The 16,759-nt window shown below is 37.8% G+C and overlaps 1 protein-coding gene across 1 annotated transcript in view; it reads right to left on the reverse strand.

The window, feature by feature from the left end:
* Positions 1–16,759, reverse strand: part of CALN1 (calneuron 1) — a 532,935-nt gene that overhangs the window by 433,566 nt on the left and 82,610 nt on the right. The gene's annotated exons all lie outside the window — the stretch shown is intronic.

A 16,759-nucleotide genomic window follows, 5' to 3' on the forward strand; every position in this document is an offset into this window, starting at 1 on the left:
CGCAAAGACTCAGATACAACTGAGTGCATACAGACAGACAGACATATAAGATGAATGTTAAAGATTCCGCCTATCCAGAGGTTAGTTTATAGATGTTTTTTAAAATGTTTACCATGATATCATACCCTGTATGTTCTACACTTACATGTTAGACTATGTTATCATAGTTTACCAGGTTATCATACACTGGACTCAGAAAGAGGGGGAGGAAAAGGAGGAGAAATAAGAACAGCTGGAAGAATATAATCTGTTTCCTTATCTTTCAGAAGAAAGTTTCAAATAGGACCTGTTTTATTTCAAGCTGTTTAATTGAAAAACATGCTTCAGCATGTAAATTAAAGTTATAAATTAGTGGAACTAAATATCCATATATACATATATATTCCAAATCACCAAAGAGAAAAAAATATTTAATTATATGACATATTATTTTTTGAAGACAAATGCACATAAAACTCACCTTTTAAAAGAAAAAAAGTATACACGTGTTCCCCATCCTGAACCCTCCTTCCTCCTCCCTCCCCGTATGCACCAGCCCCAAGCAACCAGTATCGTTCATTGAACCTGGACTGGCGACTCATTTCATATATGATATTATTCATGTTTCAATGCCATTCTCCCAAATCATCCCACCCTCTCCCCCTCCCACAGAGTCCACAAGGCTGTTCTATACATCAGTGTCTCTTTTGTTGTTTTGTATACAGGGTTATTGTTACCATCTTTCTAAATTCCATATATATGCGTTAGTACACTGTATTGGTGTTTTTCTTTCTGGCTTACTTCACTCTGTATATGGCAAAACCAAATACAATATTGTAAAGTTAAAAAATAAAATAAAAAAATAAAAAGAAAAGAAAAAAAGTATCAGGCTAGGTTTTATATTTTAAGATACAAAGAGCTGAAAGTAAAAGAACTGATAGCAGGCATTGGTGGGAATATACATGAGTTAAATGTTTTAAAGAGCTATTTACAATATATGGGCTTATAAATATTTATTTACAATAATAAGTCACTGGCTTCCCCAGTGACTCAGACAGTAAAGAATTCACCAGCAATTCAGGCGACTCAGGTTCAATCCCTGGGCTGGGAAGATCCCCTTGAAAAGGGAATGGCTACCCACTCCAGTAGTCTTGCCTGGAGAATTCCATAGACAGAGGAGCCTGATGGGCTACAGTCCATGGGGTTGCAAAGAGTCGGCCATGATCGAGCGACTAGCACTTTACAATATTTGTTAACTATTACCATGCATGTAGCCTTTCATTCATGTTTCTCTTACAGGAATTCCTTTCTGTATTCCTTTGTATGTGTTTGTGTATTTGAGCAAGTGCATAACTATGTTCATGGAAACATTGTAGTAACTTCCAAAAGAAGGAAAGGAAGCCTTGAAACAACCCTAATTAGCCACTAAGTCATTTTAGGGGTATTTTCTTTTTGTTTTTAATTTTAGAAAATAAGCAGTAGTACATTTAATACACCAGTTTAAAAAAATGAGGTCAAGATTGGTTTATATACAGTGATATAGAGAAAGGTCCAAAATAAATGATTAACTGAAAAAAGCAAGTTACAAGACAGTATGTTAAATTTAGTGGCATTTGCCTAAAAAGCAATTTTGTTTATATGCTGATATGTGCACAGAAAATAACTCTAGAAGAACATTCCCTCAACTTTAGCAGTGGTCAGCTCTGCACTGGGGGATGAAGGGTAACTTTTGCTTTCTATGCATTTTCTGTGTTTTACATAAGTGTTGTATCAATATAATAGGGAAGTTGTCTGAACTTTGTGCCCTAGTTCCTGGCACAGAGCTCCTAAAACTCCTGGAATTTCCCAAATGATAAAAGAGTGTCTTTGCCATTCCTGAGCCCCTGGATCACCCTTGAGTTTATGCTAATTAGGTGAGTCATGGTGAGCCCTATCATAGCTTCACAATAGAGGCTGGTCAACAGAAAGAGCAATCTCATGATTGGAGGGTTGGAACTCTGAGCCAGCCTGACCTCAGGGAAGAAGCTGGAGGTTGAGTTAAAACACATAGCCAATGATTTAAACAACCGTGCCTATGGAAAGAAACTCCAATAAAAACTCTGAACACCAAGGCTTGGTGGAGCTCCCAGTTGGTGAACACATCAGTGTTGCCTGGGAGGGTGAAATGTCCTGATTCCATGAGGCGAGAGCACAGAAGCTGTACATTCCAAACTCCCCCTACATGTCTGTTTCTGAGTTATATAGTTTGTAACCATCTGTATAAGCACTTCCTAAGTTCTATGAGTCATTCTAGCAAATTATTGAACCTGCATTTAGATTTAAATTGAAGAAAGTAGGGAAAACCACTAGATCATTCAGGTATGACCTAAATCAAATCCCTTATGATTATACAGTGGAAGTGACAAATAGATTCAAGGGATTAGATCTGATAGAGTGCCTGATGAACTATGAACGGAGGTTTGTGACATTGTACAGGAGTCAGTGATCAAGACCATCCCCAAGAAAATGAAATGCAAAAAGGCAAAATGGTTGTCTGAGGAGGCCTTACAAATGGCTATGAAAAGAAGAGAAGTGAAAGGCAAAGGAGAAAAGGAAAGATATACTCATTTGAATGCAGAGTTTCAAAGAATAGCAAGGAGAGATAAGAAAGCCTTCCTCAGTGATCAATGCAAAGAAGTAGAGGAAAACAATAGAATGGGAAAGACTAGAGATCTCTTCAAGAAAATTAGAGATACCAAGGGAACATTTCATGCAAAGATGGGCACAATAAAGGACAGAAACAGAATGGACCTAACAGAAGCAGAAGATATTAAGAAGACATGGCAAGAATACACAGAAGAACTATACAAAAAAGATCTTCACGACCCAGATAATCACGATGATGTGATCACTCACCTAGAGCCAGACATCCTGGAATGCAAAGTCAAGTGGGCCTTAGGAAGCATCATTATGAACAAAGCTAGTGAAGGTGGTGGAATTCCAGGTGAGCTATTTCAAATCCTGAAAGATGATGCTGTGAAAGTGCTGCACTCAACATGCCAGCAAATTTGAAAAACTCAGCAGTGGCCACAGGACTGGAAAAGGTCAGTTTTCATTTCAGTCCCAAAGAAAGGCAATGCCAAAGAATGCTCAAACTACTGCACAGTTGCACTCATCTCTATTAAAGTAATGCTAGTAAAATAATGCTCAAAATTCTCCAAGCCAGGCTTCAACAGTACATGAACCATGAATTTCCAGATGTTCAAGCTGGATTTAGAAAAGGCAGAGGAACCAGAGAGCAAATTGCCAACATCCGTTGGATCATTGAAAAAGCAAGAGAGTTCCAGAAAAACATCTACTTCTGCTTTATTGACTATGCCAAAGCCCTTGACTCTGTGGATCACAACGAACTGTGGAAAATTCTGAAACAGATGGGAATACCAGACCACCTGACCTGCCTCCTGAGAAATCTGTATGCAGGTCAAGAAGCAACAGTTAGAACTGGACATAGAACAACAGACTGGCTCCAAATCGGGAAAGGAGTACGTCAAGGCTGTATATTGTCACCATCCTTATTTAACTTACATGCAGAGTACATCATGAGAAATGCTGGACTGGATGAAGCACAAGCTGGAATCAAGACTGCCAGGAGAAATATCAATAACCTCAGATATGCAGATGACACCACCCTTATGGCAGAAAGTGAAGAAGAACTAAAAAGTCTCTTGATGAAAGTGACAGAGGAGAGTGAAAAAGTTGGCTTAAAACTCAACATTCAGAAAACGAAGATCATGGCATCTGGTCCCATCACTTCATGGCAAATAGATGGGGAAACAATGGAAGTAGTGACAGACTTTATTTTGGGGGACTCCAAAATCACTGCAGATGATGACTGCAGCCATGAAATTAAAAGATGCTTGCTCCTTGGAAGAAAAGCTATGACCAACCTAGACAGCATATTAAAAAGCAGAGACATTACTTTGCCAAAAAAGGTCCGTCTAGTCAAAGCTATGGTTTTTCTAGTAGTCATGTATGGATGTGAGAACTGGACTATAAAGAAAGCTGAGCGCCAAAGAATTGATGCTTTTGAACTGTGGTGTTGGAGAAGACTCTTGAGAGTCCCTTGGACTGCAAGGAGATCCAACCAGTCCATCCTTAAAGAAATCAGTCCTGAATATCCATTGGAAGGACTGATGCTGAAATTAAAACTCCAATACTTTGGCCACCTGATGTGAAGAACTGACTCATTTGAAAAGACCCTGATGCTGGGAAAGATCAAAGGTGAGAGGAGAAGGGGACGACAGAGGATGAGATGGTTGGATGGCATCACCGACTTGATGGACATAAGTTTGAGTAAACTCTGGGAGTTGGTGATGGACAGGGAGGCCTGGTGTGCTGCAGTTCATGTGGTTGCAGAGTCGGACATGACTGAATGACTGAACTGAAATGAACTGAACTGAAGCATCCTGGGAATCCCATGAACTTCAAACTGATGTCTGAAGTGGGGATAGTCTTAAATAGGACTGAGCCCTTAGTCTGTGGGGTCTGCACTAACTCTAGGGGGTTAGAATCAGAACTGAACTTCAGTAATCAACTGGAATTAGAATAGAACAGTTGGTGTTTAAATAACAAGCATATACTATTTTGTAATAGAAATTAAAAGTTTGAAGTGAAAGTATGGATAATGTTGGCCAGTTCAAACAAGAAAATGAAATTCACAGTTTAAATATCAGAGAAATTTGAATTCGAGATGAAAATGGTTAAACAGGATAAAGAGAGTCATTTAGTAAGGATAAAGCGTACAATCCACAGTGGAAATATTTCTAATGTACAAAGTACAAATGCAACAAATAACCTAAGGAAAAATCAATTGAAAAACTATTATGAATAATATTCACTTAGGTGAGAGGTTATAGAAATATGTGCCATAATCAATAGCTTTCTTATATATAACAGTAACAAGATATGAAACATGATGAAAGCAAAATAAAATTCCATTCACAACAGAAACCAAAAAATAATCTATATGGAGAAAATGTTTAAATTCTACTAAGGGATCTATAGGGTACAGATGAATAAAGAAAATGTAAGTAGAGAAACCCACATTACCATTAGAAAAGAAAAAATAAAAAACACTGTAAGGAAGTCAAATCTCCCAAAATTAATTTCAAAATTCAGGCAATCACAATCCAGATCCCAGTGGGATTGACACTGGAATTTGATGAAATGATTCAAAAGTTCATCTGTAAGATTCAATGTTTCCAAATATTTACAAAATGACAAATGTGAAGAATTAGCTATAGCTGGTGTTAAAATATACCCTAAATCTATAGTAGTAAAAACCTCATCAACTAATTCAGGAGATAAAATAAAACTAATGTGTATGGTTTATTATCTGTCTTTATATCTCCCTCTGAAAGTTAAGCTCCATGAGGAGAGGAGTTTCACGTCTTTTTTTTTTACTGATGTAGCTCCAGTGTTTAGAAAGTGGATGAGTGGATGAACAAAGTACTAGAATGGAGTTCTCAGTACAGAAATAGATTTAGAGATACTCAGGGATTGTGGATACTGATATACTGAAATTTCATATTAGAACAGAAACAATTAACGTGTTGGATCAACTGGTTAGCTGTTTGGAAAGGAACTAAACTAAATTCTTTATTCCATATGGTAAAAAAGATTCCAGGTAAATCAAAGATGTAAATATAAAAAAATACAATGACAATACACTACAAGAAAAATACAGTAGTTCTATTATAATCCTGAGGGGCAAGAATCCTTCTAAAATATGAAATGAAAACGGTAAAGGCAAAGATTTAAAAAGTTGATCCCATTTAAAGAAAAAGCAAAACAGTAACAACAACAAAACATGTGCCCCCAAAACACCCAAACCAGCAGCCACAATACACGCACCCAAATTAAAAGGTAAACAAAAGCCTGAAATAATTGTTTGCAACACAGATGAGTCAAAGAATTATTTTCCTCAGCATATAAAGAATGCATATAAATTAATGATTAAAAGGTAACAATAAGATAATGAGCAAAGTATATAAAATGAGGAGTACAATTATAACAAGATATTTAAATTCACTAATAAACAAATATAACAATGCAAAATTTGAAGTTATTCTTCTCTTATCAGATTGACAGAAGTTAAAAATACAGATAAAATTCACAGTGAGTGAAGAGATAGGAAAATGTTGCCTTTAGTCAATGTTAGTGAGATTGTACCCCTTTTCAAGAAGGAAACTGGACAACATGCATCAAAATTTAAATGTACGTGGCCATACCCTTGGATGCAGAATTTCAGTTCTAAGCGTTTATCCTGAAGTGATAACCAGTGAATTACAAAAAGAAATGTTTATAAGGATATGAAACAAAGCTTATTATTGAAAAACTGAAAGCAAAGTAGAAGTCCATCAATAACAAGTAAATGATTAAAGCCCGGTACACCCATATAATGAATAATATTAATTGACATGGAAAGATGCCTACAAGTTATTGTTCAGTGATTAACACAAGTTACAAAACAGTTTGTCTAATATGATATCACTTATTCAGTTATATACATTTAAGTTGCATGTATAAGACCCAGCAATTTCTTTCATAAGTATATAACTAATAAAAAAAAGATGTACATAAGCTCATGAAAGACATGCACTCAAATATTTATAGCAGCATTATTCATAATAGCCCCAAACTGGAAACCACTCAGATGCCTACCAACAATAAAATGGATAAATAAGTTATGCTATATTCACCCAAGGGAGAAAGAATGAACCTCTGCTGTGAATGAACTGCAACACTAAAGCCTTATAGATGAACCTCACAAATAGAATGTTGAATGAAAATAGACAAATAAAGCAGAATACATGCTTCATAATTACATTTAAATGAAATTTTGAATCTGGCAAAAGTAATCTTTTTCATTAGAAGTCAAGACAGTAGTTGAATTGGGAGATTAAGATTGACATATAAACATTACCATGTGTATAATATAGATAGCTAGTTAGAAACTGCTGCATAGCACAGGGAGCTCAGTCCAGTGCTCTGTGAGGACCTAGAGGGGTGGAACGGGGCTGTAGGAGGGAAGTACAAGACGGAGGGGATATATGTATACATATAGCTGATTCACTTCCTTGTACAGCAGAAATCAACATTGTAACATTGTAAAGTAACTATATCCCAATAAAAATAAATAATTTTTTTAAAAAACCGTCTAAGGAAAGAAAAAAAGGCAGTAGTTATCTTTGATTTGGTGAAGAATAGGCTATGACTAGGAGTGGATATAAAGATGCCTTCTGGAAGGCGGCAAGGTTTTGTTAACTCATTGAATCCTAGTTACCTGGGTATGTTCAGTTTGTGATCATCTGTACTTCACTTTCACTCTTCACTTCCATGCATTGGAGAAGGAAATGGCAACCCACTCCAGTGTTCTTGCCTGGAGAATCCCAGGGATGGGGGAGCCTGGTGGGCTGCCGTCTATGGGGTCGCACAAAGTCGGACACCACTGAAGCGACTTAGCAGCAGCAGCAGCAGTACACTTATGATTTGTGTACTTTTCTGGACACACGCAAACACACTCAAAGTATATACATGCACAGAAAGATGTCAGAAAGGATACTGGCAGAAATGTTAATAGTGGTTTTATCTGATGAAGGAGTTCAGCATGATTTAGCTTCTTTCTGTATAATTTGTATCACTAGATTTATATACAGAAAAACACAATCTAACTGAAGGAATGAAAATAAATTTACTGAACATTCACCTCAAGAAGTTAGAAAAATAAATAATCAAAATGGAGACAGGGTTGAATGAAGTAATCAAGATAAGAGCTAGGTAACAATCAGATAATATTGAGGTAGCCTGAAAGGATTTGATACACTTGCTTTCAAATGACCACTAACGAACTTATATTTTACAGAAAAAGACACAGTGGAAAATAGCATTTTAACCATAAACCAAAGAACTAGAGGGATTTCTCCTGATTTCACCATCACAGAGAATGATTTGAAAACTCATTTTAAAAACAGGCTTATTGAGGTATAATTTACATAAAATAAACTGCATATAAAGTGTACAATTTGATGTGTTTAATGCATGCATGTATACACCTGTGAAACAACTGCCACCATCAAGATGAAAAATATACTCACTGCCCTCAAGTTTCCTCATATCTCTTTGCAATTTTTGTTCCTTCACCTTTACCCTTCATCCATAAGAATCATTACAGCTTCTATTTTCTGGAATTTTACAGAAATTATAGCATTGTACTATATATGCTTTTGTTGTCCGGCTTCTTTATTAAAGCATAATGATTTTTTAAATCATCCATAATTTTGTATGTAACAATAGTTTGCTGAGTAACATTAAATTGTATAAATAGGTAGCAATTGGTCCATCACTAACCTAATTCCAGTTTTGACTATTACAAATAAAGCTGCAATGAGCAGTCATGTTTAGTCTTTGTTCGAACATGCACTTTCATGTATATAGGTTAAATATCTAGAAGTGGAATGGCAGATCATATGGCCATGTATTCATATGGCATGTATAAATAACGCAAAAAGTAATGTATTAAGATGTATGTTTAACTGTCTAAAAAAAAAAAAAAAGCCAGATTGTTACACAGTGACTGTACCATTTTACATTCCCACCAGCAGTGTATGAGCATTCCAGTGGCTTTGCTTTCTCATTATCACTTGGTATAGACAGTCACTGTAATTTTATATGTTTTAATAGGTGTATAATAGCATCTCATTGTGTTGTTGATTTGCATTTCCCTAAGGAGGCACAGTGGTAAAGAATCGGCATACTAATGCAGGATATGCAAGAGACATGGGTTTGATCCCTGGATCAGGAAGATCCCCTGGAGTAGGAAATGGCAACCCACTCCAGTATTCTAGTCTGAAAAATCTCATGAACAGAGAAGGGTGGTGGGTTGCAGTCCATGGGGTTGCAAAAAGTTGGATGCAACTGAGTGACTGCTCATAAGCACAAGCGCAGTGATTGATGATGTTGAATCATCAGTCTTCTCAGGTGCTCGTCTCATTTGCTATTGGCATATCTTCTTTGGTGAATTATCTTTATATCTTTTACTAATTTTTATATTGGGTTTTTTTAATTGAACTTGGCAAGCTCTTACATGTTTTGGTTACAAGTGTTTTATAAGATAGGGCTTCCCTAGTGGCTCAATCTACCTGCAATGCAGGAGACCCAGATTCGATCCCTGGGTTGGGAAGATCCCCTGGAGAAGGGAATGGCTACTTACTCACGATTTACAAATATTTTCACTCAGTCTGTGGCTTGTCTTTTCATCCTCTTTGTTGTTGTTTTCAGTCGCTCAGTCATGCCCGACTCTTTGTGACCCCATGGACTGCAGCACGCCAGGCTTCCCTGTCCTTCACAGTCTCCCAGAGCTTGCTCAAACTCACATCCATCGAATCAGTGATGCCATCCACTCATCTCATCCTCTGTCATCTCCTCCTCCTGCCTTCAATCTTTCCCGGCATCAGGGTCTTTTCCGGTGAGTCAGCTCTGAGCATCATGTGACCAAAGTATTGGAGCTTCAGCTTCAGCATCAGTCCTTCCAATGTATATTCAGGATTGATTTCCTTTAGGATTGACTGGTTTGATCTCCTTGCAGTCCAAGGGACTCTCAAGAGTCTTCTCCAACACCACAGTTTAAAAGCATCAATTCTCCAGTGCTCAGTCTTCTTTATGGCCCAACTCTCACATCCATACATGACTACTGGAAGAACCATAACTTTGACTAGACAGACCTTTGTTGGCAAAGTAATGTTTGCTTTTTAATATGATGTCTAGGTTTGTCATAGCTTTTCATCCAAGGAGTAAGCGTCTTTTAATTTCATGGCTAGAGTCACGATCTGCAGTGATTTTACAGCCCAAGAAAATAAAGTCTTAGTGTCTTCCCAAAATATAGTTCTTAACTTTGATCAAGTCTAGTTTATTAATTTGTGCTTTTATGGATCATTCTTTTGGGGTCATATTTTTAAAATATTCACCTGATCCAAGGTCACAACGGTTTTCTCTTATGTTTTCTTCTAAAAGTTCTATAATTTTTTTTCTTTAAATGTAGGTCTATGATTCATTATGAGTTCAGTTGTATATATAAGTGAGATGTAGAGACTGAAGAATATATATATGTATGCAAGTATTACGTATGGGCATCCAGGTGTTTCAACAAGCTTTGTTGATAAAACTATGCTTTCTCCATTGAATTGCCTTTTCACTTTCCTTGAAATAATCAATTTACCAGGCTTCCACTTCTGGGTAAGATGAAGTTAAGTATACTCCACCTATATCTTCCACTGAATGCAGCCTATAATCAGAGCAGAATACATGGAGCAGCTAATTGAGGACTCTGAAAATAACTCCTAACAGGCAAATTGGGGAAGAACATGAAAACTCAAAGGAGTTTTGAGTTGAACTCAACTGTTGAACTCAACTGGTGGTGAGTTTAATCCTTTCTTTTTTTCTGGTATTTACAGGTTTGAATTCAAGGCAACCTGAAACTTGAAAATGAGCGTTAGCATAACAGAGGAGGTTCTAGAAGATGCCTCAGGTTCTCGGTGGATGAATAGGAAAGTTGTTTCCTAACACACAAAAGAAGAATGGAAATTCCCCATCATTCTTACTTTTCTCTCTGTGCTCTTGTGCCTCAGCCCCTGATAGGAAACTTGGAAGCAGAAATGGTAGTGGAAATGAGAGCCAGTATAGGTGTAGTCATGCATGATCAGTCGTCTCCAACTCTTTGTAACCCTAGGGACTGTAGCCCGCCAAGCTCTTCTGTTCATGGAATTTTCCAGGCAAGAATACTGGAGTGGGTTACCATTTCCTACTCCAGGGGATCTTCCCAACCCAGGGATCAAAGCCGGGTCTCTTGCACTGCAGGAGGATTCTTTACCACAAAGCCACCTGGGAAGCCCATGAGAGCCGGTGTTGTTATTAAGTCACCAAGTTGTGCTCGACTCTTTGCGACCCCATGGACTGCAGCACACCAGGTTTCCCTGTCCCTCACCATCTCCCAGAGTTTGCCCAAGTTCACATCCCTTGAATCAGTGATGCCATCCAACCATCTCATCCTCTGACACCCTCTTCTTCTGCTTTCAATATTTCCCAGCATCAGGGTCTTTTCCAATGTGTCAGCTGTTCGCATCTGACAAAAGGTGATCAAAGTATTGGAGCTTCAGCTTCAGCATCAGTCCTTCCAAAAGTATTTAGGATTTATTTCCTTTAAGATTGACTGAAAGCCAGTAGCAACATAAAATTCTGAGGAAGGAGAACCGTACTCACTGATGAGATAATATGTGGTCCCTAAAGAGTGGGAAGGATCTCCATTTCTTTTTGTCTCCCTCCGTCCTCCCTTGGCTTGTCCCGGACACAAGTGCAGTTGCACAAAGGGTACAATAAATTGGGGTAAAGTTTCAGCTTTCTAACTAGAGAACCAAATTAGAGAGTAACAAGGAAATATTAATAAAAGGATAGTGTTGTTCAACTCAAGTCTGAAATAGGGTTAAGCTCTCCAACTGTGACTGTAGATATGTCTATTTCTTCTGAAAGTCCTATAAGTTTTTACTCCATGTATTTCAGTTTTATTTCTTTTTTAGCCTTTGTTTCGTTTTGTTTTGGCTGTGCTAGTTCTTATGGCAGCACTCAGGATCTTCTATCTTTGTTGCGGCATGCGGGATCTTTAGTTATCCTAAGCGAACTCTTAGTTGCAGCTTGTGGGATCTAGTTCCCTGACCAGGAACTGAATCCAGACCCCCTGCATTGGGAGCACAGAGTCTTAGCCACTGGACCTCCAGGGAAGTCCCTACTCTATGTATTTTAAACCTCCGCTATTCCCAAGTTCTCCCTTCCTGCACTGAGGCCTGGAAATTCTTCAGGCAGTAACTTGGGACAATCATAGCACTCATTTTGTTTCCTATTTCTCATGTCTCCCTAGTCGTCACTGCACTATTATAATACCTTGAAAACCACTGTTTCATATACTTGTCAGTTTTCTGTTGCTGTTGTTACTGTTTCAGGGGAAGCCAATCAGATGATGTTGTAACATGTAGGAAGGGAAACATCCTTAAGGTTTAAGAAAAGAGCCTGTTCTTGAAGATACCATCTTAAGAAACAGAAGTAAATTTTAGAAACCATGTCCTCAGGGTCATCATAAGGATAAAGAAGGCATGAACTCTGTGAGACAGGGACACAGAAAGAACAAACCAAGGTGAAGACAAAGAGGCAAATGGGGAAAGGAGAAAAAAGGAAAGAAACATCTTGCAGAATGAAAGCCCTCATCAGAAGCAGTAATGACCCAGTTTCATTCCTTTTCATAGCTGAGTAATATTCCATTGAATATATGTACCACATCTTCTTTATCCATTCCTCTGTTGATGGACATTTAGGGTGCTTCCAAGACCTGGCTATTGTATAAATAACTAATGAGAACCTACTGTATAGCACAGGGAACTCTACTCAGTGCTCTATGGTGATGTGAATGGGAAGGAAGTCCAAAAGGGAAGGGGTATATGTATATGTATAACTCATCCATTTTGCTGGACAGTAGAAACACAGCATTGTAAAGCAACCATACTCTAATAAAAACAAACTTTAAAAAAGAAGCAATAAAAAGTAGATGCTTCATTGGAAAATAAATCAAAGCTTTGATATGAGAGAAAAATTAGAAGCACTCTCTCAGTATGCAGAAGGAAAGAACAGGATATAAATATGTTGAGAGAAAAAATATATACACAGGGCAAAGAAATGGAGATGCAACCTGAGAATTATAGGTGTTCCCAAGAAATAAATCAATACTATAGAAAAGCCATCATAGCAAAGAAAGAAGAAAATGTTTTGAACTAGTTAAAGAATAAGAATGAAGATCATAGTGGATCACATATTCTTGGCAAAGTTAATAAGAAGAGACTCACATATAGAGATGTACTGATAATTTTTTTTTAATTCAAGGATAAGGGGGGGTGGGAATCATTGGACTGTACAGGCAATACACAACACAATACACACACAAACACACACAAAAACTCCAAGCCTCTTGGAAGGACTGTAAGATGAATCAAAATTGTATGTGCTGGTGACAAGCCCTCTGGTTGACTGAAGTTCATGGGCATGGTCCAGCCATGGCCCAGCACCAGCCACACCAGGAATAGAAACTTTCCTGTCAGGCACCAGAGGTTCACAAGAGAGGAGGTATCACCTTGATGATGAAGGATGATAAGAAGAGAATTATGTCAACTGTCAGGCTGCAGTCAAGACAACCGGTGTGCACAGACATATGAGAAACACCTCTAGAGACATTGGGGAGCTTAAGTTCCCCAAGAATGAGTGGCAGGTAGTCAGAAAAATGCTACCTGATGACTGTTCTCATCACTGCATTTAAATATCAGGTCTGTTAGAATCAGGTCTGCCTCTGGAGAGCAGAACCTATATGATACTATCTTCACTTTTGTGCCCCATAACTGGCACAGAAGGTCCTTGTGTAGCTCCAAATACACAAACTTGCTCATAATTCTGGGAGGTTGTTCTGGGAAGGTGTGGGGGTAGTTTTTATACCAAAGAGGAGAAAAGTCCTATAAAAACATTGAGTCCTTCCCATCTAGAGAAACAGCAGGGATTTCATAGCTAATTTCCAATCCAGTGTAGCTAAAGGTGGGGGTATAAAGCAGGTGATCCTGTTGTAACATGATCATCACAACAATTCTCATTTCTTGTGCATAATTGCATCCCTGAGAATGACCCAGAGAGAGAAGGAGACAAAAAGCTTTCTCCATTATGGGTAGGGGACATTTTGCAGATTATGTTGCCCTTAATAAAACAGTTCTCTTCTTTTATAAGGACCTATACTAAACTATCTCTGGGAATTACTGTTTGTCCTTGGGAGGGGACTGCTCACAAATGTGAGCATGCATGTAAATTCTCTCCAAAATTCCCACCAGGATACCACAGGGAGAATGAAAACATATGTAGATTTCAACTAATAGAGCTAGAAAAATTGGATGTCCATATGCAAAAAAAAAAAAAAAAACAAGATACAGAAATTAGACCTTTCATAAAAAATCAAAATGAATCATAGACATGAATGTAAAATGCAAAACTATAAAATCTTTAGAAGAAAATATAGGAGAAAATCTAGATGATCTTGCATTTGGTAATGATCTTTCTGGTAAAAGCATGATCCATGAAAGAAAAATTTGGTATGTTGAATTTTATTAAGATTAAAATCTGCTCTACAAAAGACACCATCAAGAGAATGAAAAGAGAAAACCACAGACTGGGAGAAAGTATCTGAAAAGCATGTATCTGATAAAGGAATTATAGCCAAAATATACAAAAAAAATCTTGATATTCAGTGATGAGAAAACAAACAACCCAGTGAAATAGATGGGACAATCCCTGAATAGACACCTCACCAAAGGAAAAATACAGATGGTAAACAAGCATATGAAGAGATACCCCACATCATATGTCATCAGGAAATGCAAATTAAAATAAGATACCACTGCACACCTATCAGAATGGCTAAAACCAAAACCAAAAATGATAATACCAATTGCTATAAAAAAAAATATAAAGCAAAAGGAACTTCTGTCCGGCTGATGTAATACAATTATGGTACAGCCACCTTGGAAGAAAGTTGGGAATTTTCTTAGAAAGCTACAGATAGTCTTAGCATACTCCTAGGTATTTAGCCAACTAATTTGAAATCTAATATTCACAAAATACCTGCATGCAGATTTATATCCCTTCAGTTCAGTTGCTTAGTTGTGTCTGACTCTTTGCAACCCCATGGACTTCAGCACACCAGGTTTCCCTGTCCATCACCAACTCCCAGAGCTTATTCAAACTCACATCCATCGACTCAGTGATGCCATCCAACCATCTTATCCTCTGTCATCCCCTTCTCCTCCCGCCTTCAGTCTTTCCCAGCATCAGGGTCTTTTCTAATGAGTTAGTTCCTCACATCAGGTGGCCAAAGTATATAGCATATTTACTTGTAAATATATTTATATATACATATGCAAATCTAAAATATATAGATTTATAGCACCTTTATTCATAATCACCAAAACACTGGATGCAACAAAGATGTTCTTTAATAGGTGAATAAATTATGGTGCATCTATGAAATGAAACATTATTCAGCAATAAAAATAAATGAGATACCAACCCACAAAAAGACACCAATGGATCTTAAATGGATATATGCAAATGAAAGGAGCCAATATAAAAAGGCTACATACTGTATGTCTCCAATTATTTGACACTCTAGAAAAGACAAAAATATTGAGATTGAAAAGGTCTGTGGTTGCCAGAAGTTCAGAAATCAAAGGGAAAGGTTGAATAGGTGAAGTTCAGGATATTTTTAGGGCAGCAAAACTATTAATATTCCATATGATATTATAATTGTGGATACATGACAATATACACTTGTCAAAATCCATTTAACTTCAGCACAACGATTGAACCTTACTGTATGCAAATTAAAAAAAAATAATTTAGGAGATCAAAAGATTTTCAGGATGGAATACAGAATGTGACAAATCAATCTACATTACACATGTATATGAAACAACCTCACAGAAGAGACAGGGAAAGTGCTGACATAGGTAACTCTGGAAATGAGTGGACTCTGAAGAATTTTAGTTGGTAAAACTGTTTCCCACAGGTGTATGTATTAACAGTTCTGATACTGCTCTACATGTTAACACAGTTAAACAAGTAGGGACTTCCCTGGTGGTCCAGTGGTTAAGAACCTGCCTTCCCATGCAGGGGACACAGGTTCAATCCCTGGGGAACTAAGATCCCACATGCTGCAGGGTAGCTAAGCCTAGGCATCACGACTAGAGAAGCCTAAGCGCTGCAACAAAGACCCAGCACAGCCAAAAAAAAAAACCAAAAAACCACAATTAAGTAAATGGATGGTGGATGGTAGGAGCCAGATTTCTCTCTGTTGGAGTCGGAGTTTACAGGTAACAAAGGGGAGGATGCTAGAAGGATCTGTGTTAACGGAGTTGAGTTGGAAACATCAGTATAAAGCTATATTTAGCTTGATACAAGTACAGATGCTACATATAGAAATATACATAGATATATGTATATATATAGGTTAATGTTTACATAAATATTTTTTTGTTCTGTCAGGTGACAGGGCCTAGAAGCAACAATGCTTCAACAGCAACAAGCATGCCTAGGGCTCAGATCTTGGTTTCTAACACCATTCTCTAAGAAAAGTAACCAGGCCAGGAAACTGGGTCAGGAAGTACACAAGATGAGCTTGGAGCATCCTGTCATGCCAGGAAATAAGAAAGTGTTCAAAAGGCAAGAGCCAAGAGCTCCCAATAACCAAGGCTGCAACCATTTGGGCCACAAAACTAAGTTGTATGGCATCGTCAACTACACATAAATATCCATGAGTCCATACTATGAAAATACATGGTTGCAAAACTAAATAGGGAAAAAGATAAAATCTCCTGTACAAAATAATTCCAGACAATCTATGTAGACACTCTGCCTTCATGGAGATGGGCACGACTCATTTCTTGTGTAGCCAGTGCAGTAACTTCCTTCCAAAAAATACAGTATGGAGAAAAGAGAAAAATTAGTAACTTTGCAGTGGAGAATTCTGACAAACACATCTCTCTTCTGGGGATTCCTTGGCGCTGCCCCTGTGACAGACCAGCCGCCTCCTCATTCAGTGTCTATGCCCACAGCGACTCAGTGAGATTCAGGGGATCTGCCTCCATCTACTCTCCACACATTGAACCAGACC

The sequence above is a fragment of the Bos indicus x Bos taurus genome, chromosome 25 (assembly GCF_003369695.1).
Source record: "Bos indicus x Bos taurus breed Angus x Brahman F1 hybrid chromosome 25, Bos_hybrid_MaternalHap_v2.0, whole genome shotgun sequence".
Taxonomy (NCBI): Eukaryota; Metazoa; Chordata; class Mammalia; order Artiodactyla; family Bovidae; genus Bos; species Bos indicus x Bos taurus.